The sequence below is a fragment of the Octodon degus genome, unplaced genomic scaffold (genome assembly GCF_000260255.1).
Source record: "Octodon degus isolate 3935 unplaced genomic scaffold, OctDeg1.0 scaffold00205, whole genome shotgun sequence".
In the NCBI taxonomy this organism is placed as follows: domain Eukaryota; kingdom Metazoa; phylum Chordata; class Mammalia; order Rodentia; family Octodontidae; genus Octodon; species Octodon degus.
Window position 1 is genome coordinate 3,463,893 of NW_004524781.1, and position 18,933 is coordinate 3,482,825.

At 38.5% G+C, this 18,933-nt stretch overlaps 1 non-coding gene and 1 pseudogene across 1 annotated transcript; one reads left to right on the forward strand and one right to left on the reverse strand.

Moving 5' to 3' along the window:
• The window catches only part of LOC101572765, a 177,881-nt pseudogene that overhangs the window by 7,827 nt on the left and 151,121 nt on the right, over positions 1 to 18,933 (forward strand).
• Positions 17,488 to 17,594, reverse strand: LOC111813621. Its single transcript, XR_002818823.1, has one exon. It is a non-coding gene; the product is annotated as a U6 spliceosomal RNA (small nuclear RNA).

Consider the following 18,933-nt stretch of genomic DNA (forward strand, 5'->3'; position numbering starts at 1 on the left):
ACTTTCAGCCTATGAATGTCTTTATGAGTTAAATGTGTTTCTTGTATACAGCATATTGTTGGATTTTGTTTCTAATCCACTGTACCAGTCTATTTCTCTTAATTGGCAAATTGAGTCCATTTATATTGATGGTTAGAATTGAGATATATTTACTTACAATGTACATGCTATTTACCTGTTGTCATTTACTCCTTTTTCTCCTGTGCTTAATTGCTTGCCCTGTTTAGTTGGTTGGTTCTGATCTCACTCATGGAATTCTGATCATTTTGGTCTCTCTCTAGAACATCTTTTGTAGCCTGTGTAGGGTTGGCTTTGTCATCATGAAATTCTTTAGTTTTTGTTTCCCATGGAAGTATTTCACTTCTCCATCAAATCTGAAAGAGAGTTTTGCAGGGTATAGTAGTCTGGGCTGGAATTTGTTTTCATAGAGGACTTGAAGTACTCTGCTCCATGCTCTTCTTGCCTGCCTGGTTGTGAAGAGAAGTCGGCCGTAATTGTGATGAGTTTTCCTTTGAATGTGATCTGCTTCTTTTTTCTAGCGGCTTTCAGTATATTATTCTTGTGCTGAATTTCTGGGATCTTGACTATTATATGTCTCAGTGTGTTTTTAACTAGGTTGAGGTTATTTGGAATTCTGTATGCTTTGGTTACTGAATTTCAGATAGTTTCCTCATATTTGGGAAGTTTTCTGCTATTCCTTCTGCCCATATTTTTTAATGTCATTTGTATTGACTCCTTCTTTCTCATCGATGCCTATTAGTCTCACATTGTTCATCTTTGCATCATCTTGCAGGTGATGGATTATTTTTTTTTCCTGCATCCTATTTGTTTTTAAGAGATCGTTTCTTACCTTTTCACTAGCTACACCAGCATCTTCAAGATCTGAAACTCTGTCTTCACTTTTACTTTAATGGTTTTGCAAGCTTGTGATTGAGATTTTAAATTCCTCTATATCTCTTTGACTCTGTTTCATGCGATCTATTTCTTTCCTGTATTGCTCATTCAAGGAATCTGTCATTTTTCTAATCTCCTCTATTTTTTTATCAATGTCTTTTTTAGAAGCAGTGTTTACTGCAGTGTTTTTTTTCAGATTGCTTTTCTTCCCTATGTTTCTGTAGTTGATCCTTTACCTCAGATGGTATGAGTTCCGAGAATTCTTTTCTTATTTCAGAAAGTTCCACTGTGAGTTCCTTTATAACTTTCTGCTGTTGCTTATTTACCATCAACACTATTAATTCATACATTTGAGCTGAGCTAGTAGAAAAGAGTACTGCTCTGAGTTACTCTATGACTTTCTGCTGTTGCTTATTTACTATAGATGCTATTAATTCATACATTTGTGCTGAGCTACTGTCCTCTGCACTTGTTCTGGGTGACCATTGCATTTCCTCCATATGTTTCTGCAATTGATTCTTTAGTGCAGATGTTATTAATTCAGGGATTTCTTTTTTCACTTCCAATTTGAGCTCCTCTATACTTTTCTGCAGCTGGTTCTTTATTTCAGAAGCTGTTGATCCATTGATTTCAGCTCTGTGATTCCCAATTTGTTTTGTGTTAGTGTCCTCTGCACTTGTTATGGGTGGGCTTGGAGTCTGAGATTGCATTTTGTTCCTTCTCATTGGCTGTTTTTGTGGCACTGTCTTCTGACCTTTGTTGTAGATCTTTGTTGCAGTTATAACTATAACACCTACTGAAGTTCAGGTGCAGATCTATAAGTTTGGATTTATCCTGCTGTGCCTAACTTGAGTCTGAGCTGTGCTCGGTTCCTTCCTGCTGCTGTCCTTTGGAGTGAACCTGCTGTGCTCTTCTGGCAAGATGTTCTGCTCCTGGATTAGCTGGGTGATTCTGTCCCCTACTCTCTCTGCAGGGATTGCAACTGCAGGGTTTCACCTCAGGCCTGTATGCCAGGCTTGAGCTGAGTCTGGAGAGGACAAGGTGGAGTAGAGGGGAGAGGCAGCTCTCCCACACACTCAATGGGCCTGGGACAGGACTGAATCTTGGGGTCCCTAGAACGCGGCAGAAATTCTCACACTCTGGTTAGGTTGGGAGGGTGCTGAGGAGTGTTGAGGGGGCTCTAAGGGGGTGGAAGAGGGTCTCACCCGCGCTGCACCTGGACTGGGACTTGTAGGTCCCGCTGGAGCTGGTAGTTAGTTGTAGTCTTCCTTAAGGTGTCAAAATGTAGCTGTAGGCATGCAGGGCCTGCTGGGCTTCTGCCCCACAGCATATGGTGTGATCAGGCTGCGTGGTCTGTATCTTTTGATCATCATCTCACTTATCATGTGCAGTTGGCAGTGTAGCTCAGCTGACCCTGAGTTTACAGCATAATTTCAGCTTGAGACAATAGGGATTAAATGGATGAAAACAATCACCAAAAATGGTTTTGAAGATCAAGGGTGCAGTTTCTGCTAGAATTAAATAGTCCTAGTTAAAAGTCACACAAGAGACTTTTAACTGGAAAGTTAAAAGAGAGAAGAAAGAAAACAATCCTATTCCTTGTGAGAATTCTGTCAAAGGAACTATAGGCAGCATTTTTACATTTTGTTTAAAATACATGTTGTGTTTCTCTTGAAAATCAATTGTCTTTAAATATTTTAAAATTTTATTCATTGGTTTGTATGCACCCAAGACACCTTCATCAGGAGAACCAGCATGTACACACATCGCATATTGCTTGGGCTTATTCCCCACCCCTTCTCCTGCTCATCTCCCTCCATTTCCAGGGCCCCTTCCCATCTACCTTCCTCACTAGGCATGAAGCACCTTGTATGGGAGGGTCACTTTCCAACACCAGTGAGTGTGCTACAATCCAATCAATAACAACTTTGGTGATTATTTTAATGATAACTTTGTGTTTGAAATAGAAAGTACAGTTCTTAAATTATCAAGGAAATACTCTCAGAATTACAAGGAAGCAAAAATTATGTTTTAGCACGGTAGTCAAATTAAACTCACTCACTTACATGTAGCTGTTTAGTATAAATTAATGCCAGCACCATGAAGGATGAGTAAATCCATAAATCTGCTTTAGTCAGTGTGCAAAGTAAATCAGTGAGTCTTGAGAGACCCCTATTGACCTTTTTAGGTACTATGAGAAATCCATTGCTGTTTAAAATGTAGTAGTACAGGCATGCACCTGTGTTTGAGAGCAGGCATGTGACAAGGAGCTTGAGATCATAGGTCGTGCCTTATTCATCTATTTTCCAGCATCTACCTTGGAGTGTAATAGCTAGTAGTTCAGTAATATCCACTTAGTCATATTGAATATGCTGGTTAACTGTTTACAAGGAAGAGATCCCCTCTTATACTAAGTTAATGCAAGGGAATTAAAGACAAGAAAGAGGGTCCTCTAGTTTCTAGGAGCAAGAAGAGTTGAGCCTTGGCTTCAGTTGGGAACTAGGGTGTTCATGGCATACAGATTATCGTTCATCCTTCTTAGCTTTTCACTGCATGTCTTTAATTTCTACGTGTTTTGGTCTCTCTGGTCTATATGAAGTACCATCTGGTTTCTAGCTGACACAAAATTTTAAATGCAGTTTTTCATCAGTTATAAGAAATTAACTTTGATTAGTCTCCATTCCAAATTTTCTAGTAGACTTTGGGGAGAACAAACTGGAAATCCTGGGGGGAAATAATCAGATATCCCCACTGATCTCTTCTGTAAAAGAATGACTGAGTAAATGAATTATTGTGTGGCACTAGACTATTAAAACAACACTGACAAGGTGTGAACATAGAGAAGTGACACAGAGGAAATGCAGGCAATTCCCAACCTGATAGAGGTCTAATATGCCAAGTTCTTCTTCCTCAGAAGTAATGAAAGAATTTTAAGGAACAAAGAAGGTTAAGTGAGAAAGATTTTTGAGAGACAGCTCTTGAGAGAAACAGGAGGGGCTGAAGGATGGGTGGACAGGGTTCCCATTTGACAGAGTAAGTTTTGTAGAGCAACATGAGGTGGTAACAAGGTGGGATGAAACAATGCTCAACCAGTAAGATTACAAGCTTAGTTGTTTAGGTAATATCGATCCAAGGGGACAGCAGATCATGCAGCAAACATACTTGGAAAGAAAAAGAACCTTTGAGGAAGAAACAAATCAGGAGATCTGGCCATCCAATGTGTGAAGGATTTTGCTAATTTAATTAGTCTCTTATGGAAGCATTTGGGCCTTGTCATTTAATCTTTACCTTGAGCCCTGACCTTCAAATTAAATAATTTCTAATTGTCAGGTACACCTTTGACCCCAGCTGTGATGAGTTTTCATTCTCTGTACCGACATTTTCCAGGGGCTCACCCTATCTGGCTGCCTGTGATAATTCTACCTAGTTGAGTGGGCTGTAATAAAAGGACCAGGCCAGCCTGATAGCTCAGTGGACTAAAGTGCCTACTTAGGCAGAGCACAGCTGCCGGGATTCAATCCCTTGGGGTGCACTGAGATAGCAATTAAGACTGGGTGTGGTGGCATGGGCCTATAATCCCAGCGCTTGGAAGTCTGAAAACAGGAGAATCACTACAAGCCCAATCTACATAGTGAGACCCTGTCCTAACTACAGAAAGTAAATAAATAAAAAAATAAAAGGACCAACTTGTAAGCTAACATAGTGTTTCTTTATGTCAGAGGCTAATGTATTCACTCAATTCCGTAAGTGGCATACATATTACCATGATGGTGGACAAGGTTGTTAGTAAGGGAGACTGTCAACCAAGGTTAACTACACTAGAATCACATGCATACATGGGACTCTTGTAGAAACCTAAGCTTCATAAAAGTATGAGCATTCTGTTTTCCATTATAAACATCTGATAATTAGAAATTTATTTCAAATATGGATTATGCACACTACAATATTGGAATACAGAAAATAGCAAAACTCCCTTTTCTCTTGGGCATTTGCTAAATTTACATTTCATTCAGTTGTATTTTCATTGTTTTCTCCCAAGCAGAATTAGCCAGGCTGATGTGAATTTAATGTTCTTTTGTGGTGGGATTTATTCCTCTGATACAAATCTTTGCAGCATGCTTTCAGAAGAATTAAAACAGGATTTCAGCATCATTCTATAGGCTGATCCACAGGAGGTTCTCAGTAAATATTTGCTGAGGGAGAAAGTCTGGTGTTTTTTTCAATTCTCTGGCAGCAAATTCAATACATTTGTCCAGTTTCCAAAGTAAAAAAAGCAGGGGATAACAAGTGAACCATATAGAGTACAGAGAGGATTTATGTGATTTTGGAAGTCAGGAAATTTGTTTGTTAAAATTGGCTATGTGATAGATAGTTGGCTTCTACTGTATTTTAGATAAAATTAAGTGTTTGGGGCAGAATTGACTTCATGAAATGGAACTCTTATGCTTGCGGGATTCTAAAGCACCAGAGTGATTCATTAACATTCCTGTACATCACCCAGAACTAGTGAACGCTCAAATTATAATGTTGTGCTAGCAGAGATTAAGTCATTATAAAATAGTTCAGCTTTCTAAAATTCTTAGCCTAATAAATGTCCAGGAATTTCTAGAAAATTGCGCACGTATAAGTGTATTAATGTAAACATCCAAGGTAATGAAATAACCCCCCAGAAACTTCAAAACATCAGCATCTATCTCATCTTAATGAAATGTAGTTGAGGTATCTGTGAGGCTGAAGAAAACTACCTTTGCTTTGTCTGCAGTTTCCACGGTTTCTTGCATGTTCCCCCAACAAGATGTGATGAGCTCCAAGTGTCTTCCCTCCTCCTTGTCCCCATTTCTCTTAGTTTGTGTTTAGAATTTCTAGTGCTCTACCTCACCTACACAATTATCTTTTAGACAAACAGTTTCTCACATATCCAAACAAAATCCTGCATTATGATGTAAATTGTCCTTGTTTTGAATAACAGGACTGAGGTATTACAAAGCCTACTAGTTTATCCTGCTTAGTAAAGCATTAGCTTTAGGTAGAGATTGATTTCATTCCCTTTCCTTTCTCTATTACATCTTGAAGCTTGGAGTTTAATTACCCTTCTCTGACTAAAATTTACCTGATTTTACTAACACAAATTAAAGCAGGAATTGGGTTTAAAATGTATATGATATATTTTAGTTCCCAGTTTCCAAATCCCATGGACTATTCAAGTAAACTTTGAATGACTTGACAGAATGCGCCCTCTCAGAATAGTTAAGATCTAGAAAAACTAAAGTGCCATACAGTATGCTTGATTAACACCTAATGAGATGTGCTAAATTACGGATCTTGCAGATCTATGCGGGAGTTAATTTTCCATGAAAAATAGTGTAAATACTTTAATTTATTTCAAAAGTCTTTTGGGATTTGATGTTTGAATTGTGTTATCATGCAGCACATTATGACTGAGAATATTACTCAATTGTTAACTTATCATTCTGTAAATTTGAAGTACTATTAAAGTTCAGCTTGAACCTGGGCTTCAGCAGACATTCTTACATATGCACTTTCTTACATATGCATGCTTACATTCTTACATATGCAAAGTGCTCGGTATGGTGCTGACTTACTTTTAACCAATTTACTTCCTTTAGAATTAATCTCAAATAAATTATTCACCATTCAGACATTTACATTGTATTTTAGGATTCAGAAAAAGTTGTCACTTAAAGAGGAAAGTATTAACTTTAATAAATATAACAAAATAAAACTTAGATGAAGTTCTCTGATAATATAATTTAGGTTTAAATCAAACTTCCCTAGGACACTGTCATAGCCTTGAGTTAAACTATTATTAGTTTTAGATTTTATCTACATATTAAAATTAAAGCAAATGAATTTATATTTTAATATGTGTAATTTAATCCAAAGGCATCTTCTAAAATTCTGTTTTCAAATATATAAGCTCTTTATATTTCACTTCTATGTAAAATTACACTTTTACCATTTTACTAAACGTGCTATAGAATTCAGAGCTAGTTTTCATGCCTTCAGTAAGCCTGTTTTAGTTTTCCAGAGTGTTTTTACATGTTTTAAATAGAACAAGTGGTCTTTCTGTGGGGGCCTGTGAGGGGGGAGGGGGAAAGTTCACTTATCAGATGCAGCTGAAATCAAAGGACAAGAAAGGGACAGGTTGTCAAACTCTAGAATGTTTTACTTCTGTGAACAAAATGAGACATTCACTAAATAATTGCACTTCTCATATTGCAGTAACTGACGTTCTTTGGAGTAGGGATATTCTGTTACTCCAAGAAATAAAAAATGTCACAGAAAAATCAGAGTGCATTTAATAAAATTGGACTAAACTGAAGCCAATTTTATGCACGTTTTCAAGCACAAGCCTTTCAGCATAAATTAACACTCTCGGAAACAGTTAAGAGAAAATCTATTAAGTAATACTTGGGTGGAAACTATAGTGATAAGGAAAATACGACAGGGATCTGTGGGGTACCTTGAAAGTGGTTATTGGAGGAAATTTTTACAGCATAACACCCAGTGACAATGGAATGACAAAGCTCAAGTAGTTTCTTTCATATTTTAAAAAAGGAGAAAAGAACAATAGAGCAGCAAACTAAACACACACACACACACACACACACACACACACACACACACACACAAAATAGAAAAAGCAGAATATAGAAAATCAGTACTTCTACTGAATGAGTCAAAATCCCAAAACAAAACAAAACTTAAAATACAAGTAATCATCACCAGAATTGATCAAGAAAAGGGAATAAAGTTTAAAGTACACAAAACACTGGTGAAAAAAGTGTCAACCCCTCTCCAGCTCTGGCTCCTGCACTCCTGACTTACAGCAGTGTAACTCCAATCTGTAACTCTGCACATTTCCTTCTTTTCGCGGCCTCCCTCATTATGTGCCTGGCACTGCGTGGCTTCTTTTACCAGCCTTAGGATTTAGAGCTCACTAATCCAGGCTGAGCTCATTTGAGATCTTGACTCCAGGCCCAGACCCAGACCCAGACCCACATCCAGATCCAGATCCAGATCCACATCCAGATCCAGACCGAATAAGTCTGAACAGACCCAAAGAATCTTTTTCCAAACAGAGGCCACCCTCACGTATTTTTTGGATTAGGATTTGAATATGCTATTTTGGGAGTCACTGTCTACCCACTACAGAAACTACCTCACAATAAAGGTACTAACTTAAAATGCTGTGACAGAAGTCTGCCAGACCTTCAAAGAGAAGAAAACTTTAGTGCTGTAGGAATTATTCCAGAGAAAAGCAAAACTTCGAATTTTCTTTGATGTCACAAATATTATATTGGTCACTAAAACTAAAAAGAACAGCAAAAATATATTTATGACCAATTTCTCTCATGTATATGCAAAAACACTAAATAAAATACCAAACATAATTCAAAACCAGATATAGAAATTATTACATAGTGACTGTGTGGGTTCCTTTAAAGAATACAAGATACTGCAATATTAGGTAATTCCCTATTATTATAGACCATGTTTTTAAACTTTTATTTTTTAAAGAGAGTATAAATTAGAATTAAAACAGAAAAAGTTACAAGTGATACAGAATTTCACATAACAAAGTAAGATGAATTTCAAAGTATTTTTGTAATATATAGTGTTGTCTTCCAAACAGTTATTCATATTATCAGATATATGCATGTGAAAATGGAAGAAAAGAAAGAAATAAATGTAAAAGAAATTAAGAAGAGGAGAAGTACAAACAATTGAAAAAAGGAAACAAAACAAACTAAGCATTAACTGTTCAATAGGCCGGCAGAAATGCGCAGTGCGTTTGTCCAAACCATCCTGCTCACATACACAGATAAACCTCTTTGCCCCACTCCCTCTCCTGTCCTTCTCCAGTAACTCTTTCCTTTTGAATAAGTCCATTCCCTTTTCCCAGTATCTACTGTACCCTTCAGATTCCATTTTTTTCTTTCAGAATCTTCCACTAAGGAAACAATATGATGTTTCCACATTCAGTTCTGACTTATTTCACTTAAGAGTTTGTTCTCTTCTTGCATCTGCTTATCAACAAAAGACTCAAACTCATCCTGTTTTGTAGCTGAATAATACCCCATTGTGTAAAACATCACATCTTCTTTATCCATTCTTCAGTTGATGGGCATCTGGGTTGTTTCCAGGATTTAGCTATGGTAAAGTGTGCTGCTATAAACATGGGTGCACACATTTCACTGTGGTACAAGATTTTCAGTTCTGAAAAAATACCCAGGAGGGGAGTATCTGGGTCAAATGAGACCTCTAATCCTAGCTTTTGATGGAATCTCCACACTGATTTTGATAGTATTTGTACCAGCCTGCACTCCCACCAACAGTGCAGAAGGGTTCCTTTTTCTCCACAGCCTCTCCAGCATTTGTTATTGGCTGACTTGTTGATGTCAGCTCTTCTTTTTGGGGTCAGTGGAATCTCAGTGTTGTTTGAATTTACATTTCACAAATGATCAATGATGTTGAACATTTTTTCATATATTTACTTGTCATTTGTATTTCTTCCTCTGAGAAGTATATATTCATCTCAGATGCCCATTTCTGGATTGGGTCTTTCAATTTGGGGGGGCCTGATTCCTTTTTAATTCTTTATATATTCTAGATAGAAGGCCTTTGTTGGAGAGACAGTAGATACAATGTTTTCCCAGTTTGTGGGTTTTCTTTTTACTCTGTTGGAATTTTCCTTTGAAGTGCAGAAACTTCAAAAATGTGAGATCCCAGTTGTTGATTCTTTGAAGTACTTCCCATGCAGTTTGGTTTTTGCTCATGAACTCTCTACCTACCCCTGTGTCTTTAGGATTTCTACCTACATTTTCCTCCAGAAGATTTAGCTTTTCTATTTTAATATTTAAATCGTTGATCTCTTCAGCAAGCCCTCTCTGGAGTTCAGTACAAATCATACAAGGATTCCCTCAGGTCCCAAAGCCCTGCCCCACTGAACTATCCATCCATACCCTCATCCCAGGTGCACCTTAGTCTGTTGTGTTGCTAGGGCAAAACCTTTGTGAGAATCATCGTAAAATGTAGAAGTTTTATTCTTGCTAATAGTTGAAGAGGTTTCCAGCACCATCAGCTAGTGTTGTTGTTTTCAGGCATGTGCTGGCCAGGACACCATGTTAGGAGTTCATGGTGAAGCAAAGCTGCTTGCCTCCTGCAGCTGGGAAGAAAGAGAGAAGCAGCTAAGGTCCCAGTATCCTCTTAAGGGTGGAGCCCAGTGCACTCACTTCAAAGCCTGAAACACAGTGGCCAGGAAAGACTCCCAAAATCCAAGTGGTGGCACTGCCCTACTTGCAGTCCCGAGGCCTGGCCCTTGAGCATTGCCCAGCACATAGGCCCTTGCTTCAGAGAGAGCACTCTTTCCTCCCTCTCACCTGTCCAAGTGCCTGAATAGCTGGTTTTAGTCCTAGTAAGGGGTCTGTGTTCCCACATGTGATTGGTTAGAAAGAAATTCTGGATTGAGAAGAATTTTGTTTAAAATTCATTTATTTGATAAGCATAATGTTTATTAAGGAAACATTTCATTATAGTGACAAGCAGTGGATACATAAAGGTGCAAGAGAAAGTTCGTGCATTCAAGGTTCACAGTAAATGGATCAGGTAAGCATTTAAACAAGTGGTTACCACATAGATGGTCTCCATCTTACAGTGGGACAGGAGGACTCCTCCCAGAGTTGAGAGCATATGGTAAGGCACAAGGTGCAGGAGGCTGTTTTAAAAGCTGATATGGAAAGCTTGCACCCACATAGATGTCTTAGGGGACATGGTTTCCTGTCCAAGGAAAGACATCTAAAAGGATGTAATGCAGTCAAAGAATGCTGAGGAAGTCACAGGACATATCAAGGACCAAGATATAAACTAAAGCTCAGCAAGAAGACAATGATGATTATGAAAGACACTGAATGAAATGCTTATTAAACTGAAAGTCACCTGGAAGTGGTGAAGAAACACTAAAAGACTTAAAAATATATTTTTGTTTTAATATTCTAAAAATAGTACTGAGTATTTTTTTATTGTAACTAAACACAGGTATTCAGCATTCTGGGAGGCTGCAGCAGCAGAATTGCAATTTTCAGCCTAGTCTGGAAAACTCAGCAACTTAATGAGACCCTATCTCTAAATGAAAAAAAAAAAATCAAAAAGTCTGGGGGTATAGCTCAGTGAAAAGGTCCTGGGTTCAATTCCCTGTAGTGGGGAAAAAATCCTTGATGCCTGGTGATCCATCTTTCCAAAAGAAGTTGAATTATGTACAAAGTAATAGCCAATACCAGTAGGGATCTTATTATATGTCAAAGTTGTGTTTAAAGTAAGTGATATAGATACAGTTCATTATGTGTGGTAATCAAAAATTCAGTGGAGGGGCCGGGGAGATGGCTCAGTGGAATAAGTGCTTCCCTGGCAAGCACAAGGGCCTGAGTTCAATCCCCAGTTCCAGAGTGAAAAAAAAAAAATTCCCTTAAAAAAAAAAAAAGAAATTCAGTGAATATTTAATTTTTTAAAACGTATAAAATAAACATGGCACTGCCAGTTGTTGTGGTTTGTGTCTAGTTGTCCCCCCAAAGCTTCGTGCAGTCATTGGGGCAGGTTTCTAGAGTTTGGGATTTATTCATGATCCAATATGGGGATTATGGGTGTGAGTGCTACACCTGACTGGGGTGGGTAATCTGCATACAAATGTAAGAAGGACAGAGCCTTGCCATCTGCCGCCGCTGCTGCTCCTCCCTTTGCTTATTCCTGTCTTCCACCACAATGGATGACTGCCCTCTGCCCTGTGCCGCTCTGCTGTGTAGCCAGCTGAGGAGGGGCTGAGACCTCCACTGTGACGTACATAAAACTTTTCTCCCTTGATTTTGAGTATTTAGCATTTTGTCCCAGCAATGAGAGAAAAGTAATGAAGACACCACTAAACACACTTATACTATCATTCTTGTCACCTCTTGGAACACTTCTAGAAGTCCTTTTTCATGTGTCTTTAGGAAGAATGATGAGATACACCATGACTGTGGTTGCCTAACGTCACTCAAGTCACTCAACAGAAAGGCTTGCCTACAAGTGCTTCATAGTAAGTACTCAGCCACCTTCCTCACTGGGTCAAGTTCTATGAGACCTCTGGCTCTTCCCAGAGTGAAGATGACCATGAAAGTTAGGTATTTGGGATCAACTCAGGACATGAAGACAGCCAGGACACTGCAAGTAAAAGAGGAAAGAGGGCTTGAAGAACCAATTGAGAGACTAGCAAGAAGATGGGGTAAGTGTGTTTGAAGATGGGAGGGATATTTCAAGGGACATTAGCAACAATGTTTCTAATGTAATATTTTTTTAAAAAAATGTGAACAAGCACTATATTTGTGATCCCAATTTCTACAATAAGTTTATTGAGCTGAGCCAAAATCCTCCGTTTTAGCCTCTGGAGTAGCTGTGAATATATGCCACAAGTGAGTTGTGTTTATTAACCTGTTAGAACTTCATTATAACCTTCCCAGGTTGTTACAATTATAATTTCCATGTTACAGAGAGAGAGTTAAGGTTTACAAAGACTACCTTGCCTGGCATATGAACCAATAAAATGTTTTAGGTCATAATTTTAGCCTGACAGGTTTGGTTTCATGACCCATGTTGTGAGTAGGTAGGGTGCAGTGCTTTATATATACACATGCACTTTTTATATGCATATGAAAAAATAAAATAAATATTGTAATACAAATATATCATTCTTCACATTATTTTCCGCACCTTATTTTCCTATTAGCAAGATACCTTGAAGATATTCCACAAAGAATGTATTTTGACAAGCTTTTATTTTTAGGAGCTCCGTCACTTGGACACTTCAAATTTATACAAAGTTATATTGATAAATATGTAGGTCATTTACAAATCTTGTTCTTAGAAATACTAAAATACAATTAACAGTGATGGAATTGTTTAACAGAAATATTTTTAATGTTGAATAATAATAAAAAGTGCCCAGAAAAAATATAGATATCCAATAGCCCTAGCATCAGTGTGTGAAAATGACTATGATCCTTGTAATCTTGCCAAAGATGACTTTCATCAAAATTTATTTTAAAATGTTTTTCCTACATGATAAGTAAAAGTGCTCCCTACAGCATTTTTACACAACTTTATGTGATAAAATATATGCTTGAGAAAAAGCATTCTCAGACAATCTAGAGTCTGGCTCACTGCAAGTCTTGAGTCAATGGCAACTGAGAAATCATTCGTGGGAGACCAGATGGCTGCCCAGAGCAGCTCCCTGAATGTATTAGGGAAATAAGCACAGAGGAGGCCATGTCAGAAAGGCCAGCTATGGAGGTCGATCCACGGACCTTTGTTGCTAATATTTAATACTGTGTTAAGAGCGGGAGAGAGGGAGAAGATCCAGGAATATCTTGTGAGTTTATGAGTTGGGAACCCAAAGAGACTAAGAAAATGTCTGTCTCAGGACAAACAGAAGAAAATGAGGGTTGGGGAGGATGCCAGAGAAATGGGGATGACAAATATGAGTCCCTTCGGTATCTGAGTTTCTATAATTTACCTAGGAATCATACCTTCATCTGATGCAAAGGCCACTTCAGAACATTCATCTCCATTTAACGGTACTTCATAATGAAGCGCTGAGTTTTGTAGTGATATGAACACCCCACACAAATCAAATTACCTTGTGCATGCATGAAGTTCAAAGGTTGCGGTTCATGGCCAGGGTGCTCTTCTGGCCTTCTGCCACCCTGTGCACAGCAGTATCTGTGCAGCTTGGACTACAATTTGTCTTCACATTGAGAAAGCTAAATTTTATACATGTGACTTCTCTAAGATTCCACAGCATGGAAAAATAACCAGAAAATGCCTCACCTACTGGGAAACTCTTTCATGCTTATACAGCCTACACAATTTCTAGACTTAGAAGAAAGCCTGAAACGACAAATGCTATCTGTTTAATCTCAAAATCGGACCTTATGCTCATTTTGAAAATTTGTTTCTTGTTTATTTTTTTTTAAAATCTGTCTTTAAAATCACAGAAAATGTGTAAATTTCCTGCAAAGTACGCCATCTTTCTTCATCAGAAAAAAGCAAAAACAAAACCCAAAAGCAGAATAAAGCATTTACTCATCAGGAACCATCACCTCTGAAACTGATAACTTTAGCTAAACCACACTCCAAGGTATACTGCTTCACAGTATCATCAAAAGTTTATCATCTGAAAAAGGGCCCTACACAACAAGAGGCTGTGGCTGAGCGTGCATGAATGCATTTGAGATGCTTTGTGGTACTTCTCTCCTTCAAGCCTTCCCTGACTCCTACTGGTTTGGTTGCTCATCTCACACCACTATTAGACCTTTTTATCTCTGACACATGGTAGCATTTGCTGTGCTATGTTTTACTTATTTTTTAAATTTATTTTTATTAGTACATGTTTGTGATACATAGTCAAAACATTCATCATAGGGAATTGGCACACATGCCTACGTCCTCTTAATCCTTTTTTCATTTCATCTTCTCTTCTTCTTCAGCATACTACATTTGCAATTTGTTTATAAGCCTATCTTCCTGAATTTCTTGATTGAAGAGCTCGTGTAATGTCCAGCTTTATATATCCAGTAGTGCTTAGATGTACAGTATCCTTCAATTTTCAGTACATAATATGAATAAATGATTTTAAATAATTGGCATTATTGAGAAGAGTTTGAGGTGTCGTTAGTTGTAAGTCAAGTTAAATTGATCTACAATTGAAAATCAGCAACTGCTTTGCTTAGCTTCCTTCAGAAAGGTCTAGATGGAGGAAGAAATGAACATACCCACAGAGTAAGCAGAAGACCTATATGAGCACAGATATGTGCTCACTCAACTTACTGGGGATAGAGAGACAGAAACCCACTCAGAGCGCTGCCCCAGTGAGCACTGGCCTCCCTCCCCAGCCCCTCAGCTTCCACTCCTGGGCCTCTCTGCAGCCCATCTGCCAACAGCAAGCACATGTGTTTGCAGCATGGACTGTATCTGGCAGGCCTGCTAGCTGCTCCTGTGCCAGCCCAGTGCAGACCTGAGCTACTGTAGATTACAAGTGAAATTGTTCTCAAGAGTGTCTCATTGCCTTATGGATAATAGCTTTGGAAGAAACTCTACAATCATGAGCATTTTGCTAAGAATTCAATCAACATTAGTATCGTGCTCTGTTTAAGAGGTCTTGTAATTCATTTTCATGTCCAATGTCATCCATTTTACAATTTTCAGGCTGACTGCAAGAATTTCATGTTTAGACTCAACTTCTTTCTGATTCTTTTTTCAGGACCAGGGATTGAACTCAGGCCCTTGTGCTTGCCAGGGAAGCACTTATTCCACTGAACCATCTCCCCGGCCCCACTTTCTGATTTTTGTAAAAAGGACTATTAAAAATTTTTCCCCTTGGGGCAGTTTTTTTTTTTTTTTTTTTTCTGTTTTAGCATTCTTGCTGTTAAGGAACAAAATTGAGAGGTGTTCGGGAGCTTGTTGCTCATGTCTGTGTATTTTGCAAAGCACATAGGAGAGGAAGCTTCCTGCAAAGGAAGCCCTAGTTCTCCTAAGATGTTTAGTCTATATTTGAGTTTGCATCTTACTTCCACCCAGTCACTCAGACCCTAGATGTCTCCACCAGCTTCTCTGGAGTCCTAAGAGCCATAGAAGAACTTGTTTTCATCTGCCTGTACTCTCAGGGGCCTCTCTTCTGGAACATTTTTCCCTCAAAAAGCACATGTTTTCTGTTCCCTCAAGTAGTGCATTCATAGGTACACACCCTGTTATCAAAGCTGGAGAGGGGGAAAATGGGACTATAGACTTCCAATTCTGGTTGTGGTTTGGAAAGGAATTGAAATTTGGATTTAGGGCCAGTTGCCACCCACAGCTACTACTAAAATTGTATCCCTAATAAGACCAATATGTTGACAATCATTGGCCAGATGCTTTTGTCTTAGTCTTCAATTCATTCTGAACATATGTGTAAAACAAAACCCCTCAGGAAAAAACTATAGATATATAGTCAAAATTAGAGCTTAAGAAAATCAATATGCTGCTTAAAAGTTAAAAACAAGTGAAGTTAAGATACAATGTTTACAGTGTCCTTAAATGAGCACAGATTAATGTCATCTACATGTCAACATCATCATTATAAATCAGGAAATAACAGAAGGACACCTTTCCCTGCCCCGCCCTTGCTGAGTCCAAAGCCTGGATCTAGTGGTCAGTGCTACAATAAACCCTCCAGGCAGTTCTGCAAGTGCTGAAGTCTGAGGACTGCGGGTACACACCATAGGAATCGCACAGCTAACTGGAGGTTATTTTTTTACCAATTTCCTTCCCATTTTATGTAATCAGTGAGTGCTGGATATGAGACCTGGAGTGGTCACATGAGGATGATTGATAAGACTGGTATTAATGCAGGTTGAGTTTGGTGAGTAGAGTGTGTGTGTGTGTGTGTGTGTGTGTGTGTGTGTGACATACATAAGGTTCTTATAAAGCTACAATACTTTGAAACTCGTAAGTAATTTCTAGCTTTAAATAATAAAACTAGAAATATATTGTCATTCTTACACTATTTATTATTTCTGTTAATCTACTCTTGTAAGGAAGTCAGTAAAATTTCTAAGATAACAAGTTCATCTTATGAAGCTAAAGTAATGAAGACAAAGCAAATACAAACACCATGTGTTTGAGAAGAATGTCAAACCCAAAGACCACTGAATCAAACAACCAATGTACCCAGCTTACAAAACAAACTACTTTAAAGCAGACATCCAGGTTCCAGGTTACCAGATGAAGCCAGAACTTTGCTAAGTGAAAGTAGTGAAGCATCACCTGCTCCAAAGGGAAGGCTGACTACCAGTGCACAGTGAGGTTTCATTAGGAAGCAATGGAAGGAGATGGAATTCAGCCAGTGGAGAACCAGTCGCTGTGTGATAAGTGAAAAGGTGCATGTCAAAAAACAACATTGACAAGCGTTTAAGTTAGATACTGTTGAGCCTCCAAAAGAGGATTTAAAAAAAGAAGAAGAAAAAGAAATATGTTGGCAAGTGGTACTTTCCCCCTACATTTAATAAAAGTTTGATAAAGATAAACAGAAGCAGTATTGCCTGAGAAATGGAAACCTTAAGGAGATTGCGGAGCAGACAAGACTGATGTGAGCCTCGTGCAGAAGAGTGTGTGCTGCAGGGGAGGGCAGAAGCCACAGCGAAGAGCAGCCCTGGGCGGAGAATGGAGAACTGCAGACAAGACCCATTAGACTCCCAGTTGCGGAGAGCGATGGCTGCATATATCTTGCCGCATCTCCCAGGTTATTAGGTTCCTGCACATGGCATGCCTTTGCTGCCCTTCTTTCCCTAACCCTGCTCCCACCTCTCATCCTCGTTCCCTTGAACCACTTTCCATTGCAAGAGATCAGTCCTCTTGTCACTTTTGTCCATCTCCTTTGCTTTTGCTTTGCCTCACTCAAAGGAAGTATACCACCTGTTATTTCAGCTTATGTGTCTGGTTTACTTCACTCAACATTTTATTTTCCAGGTGCATCCATTTTCTTACAAATGCCTCAAATTTATGAAAAATATGAGCCACTGCATGAATTTGCATGTGATCCTTGAGCAGGGGCCATGCTGATCTTCTCTGTATCGTTCCAACTTTAGTATCTGTGCTGGTGATGTGAACACAATTCAATTTGTTTTTAAATAAATATTTGTCCCTTACCACAAGAGATAACAAATGACTGTCATTCTTGCAAAACACAAAACTTGATGATAATGATAGAAAAGTCCCAAATGGAAAGGAAAGGTGTAAATGAGAGAACTGGGGAGACATGTAGATTTGGGAAAAGGAAGGAAATCTCTGCACAGAGGAATTAGAAGCCAGGGAGTAGCTCTTACTTTTGTTAGCAAACCTAATGGCCTGGAGCCAGCCTCCTTGGTAGCCATTAGGGGCAATTCCTGTCAGGTGAGAGGATGTCAGTCCTGATTTCCATCCTGAGGGCTCCCTCTCCCAGAAACACAGCTCTAGAGTGCTGCTAGACCCTTCACTCTCATCTCTTCATTAATCTCTTTATTATCTCTTTATTTATCATGTTATTTTTATGTTTATTTTATTCTAGTAAAGTGCTTGATAAGATATTTGAGCATGTGTCTTGGTGCTAGTGTACCTTTATTATTCATCTTCTTAGAAATTGTGTATTTACACGTTATTTATTCACAAATTAATTTTAATGACTTTTTTCCTAACTACATTTTAGTCAACAAAAAAACCACATCTACAATGACAATACATATACTATATCCAATATAATAACACCACTTCATGACAATGTGACCTCTGAAATTTGTGTAAATATCCTGAAGGATGCTCCAGTGCAGTGCTTGGAGGTCCAGGGATGGGGATATTAAGGGGATGCAGAGTAAAGGTAAGAGACCGTGCAGAGAAAGGTGAGGTCAGATGAAGCCTCTCTGGGGATGAAAGAAAAGAAACTGCTCAACCACTGTGGTGTGCCTGTTTACACATTTGGCAGGTTGGTGTCACATGATGCCTCTTTGCTTAACTAGCTCCCTTCTCTCCCATGTCCCCATTGTTGGGGTGGAATACCTGCTCCCCAAGGTGTTCTGTGCCCTCAAGTCCCCACCTTGAGCAACCTCCAGCTCAGCTGCTCTTGACAATATTTATCTTTCGGTTACTCTTTGTATGAAGAATACTATTGCTTCTTTTTTTTCATCAATAAATTATTCAACCTTGCAATCATTTTTATTTTTTTTTCAGTTCAGAAAACATACTTTCGTGTTTCCTAGGTATATAATTATGACTTCTTCAAAAGTTGAAGATTTGCATTCCTGCTATTTATTTTGTATACATTCTCATTGTGAACGTAAATACTTCTCAAATAGCCCTAACTAAAAGTGGTGATAATATCAATTGTGTTGAATTAATGACAGCCAAAGGAACAATGCTGAACTTGAATTTGAAGTACACATTTCACTATTAGATTTTTTTTCAAAGTTTTATGGCAAT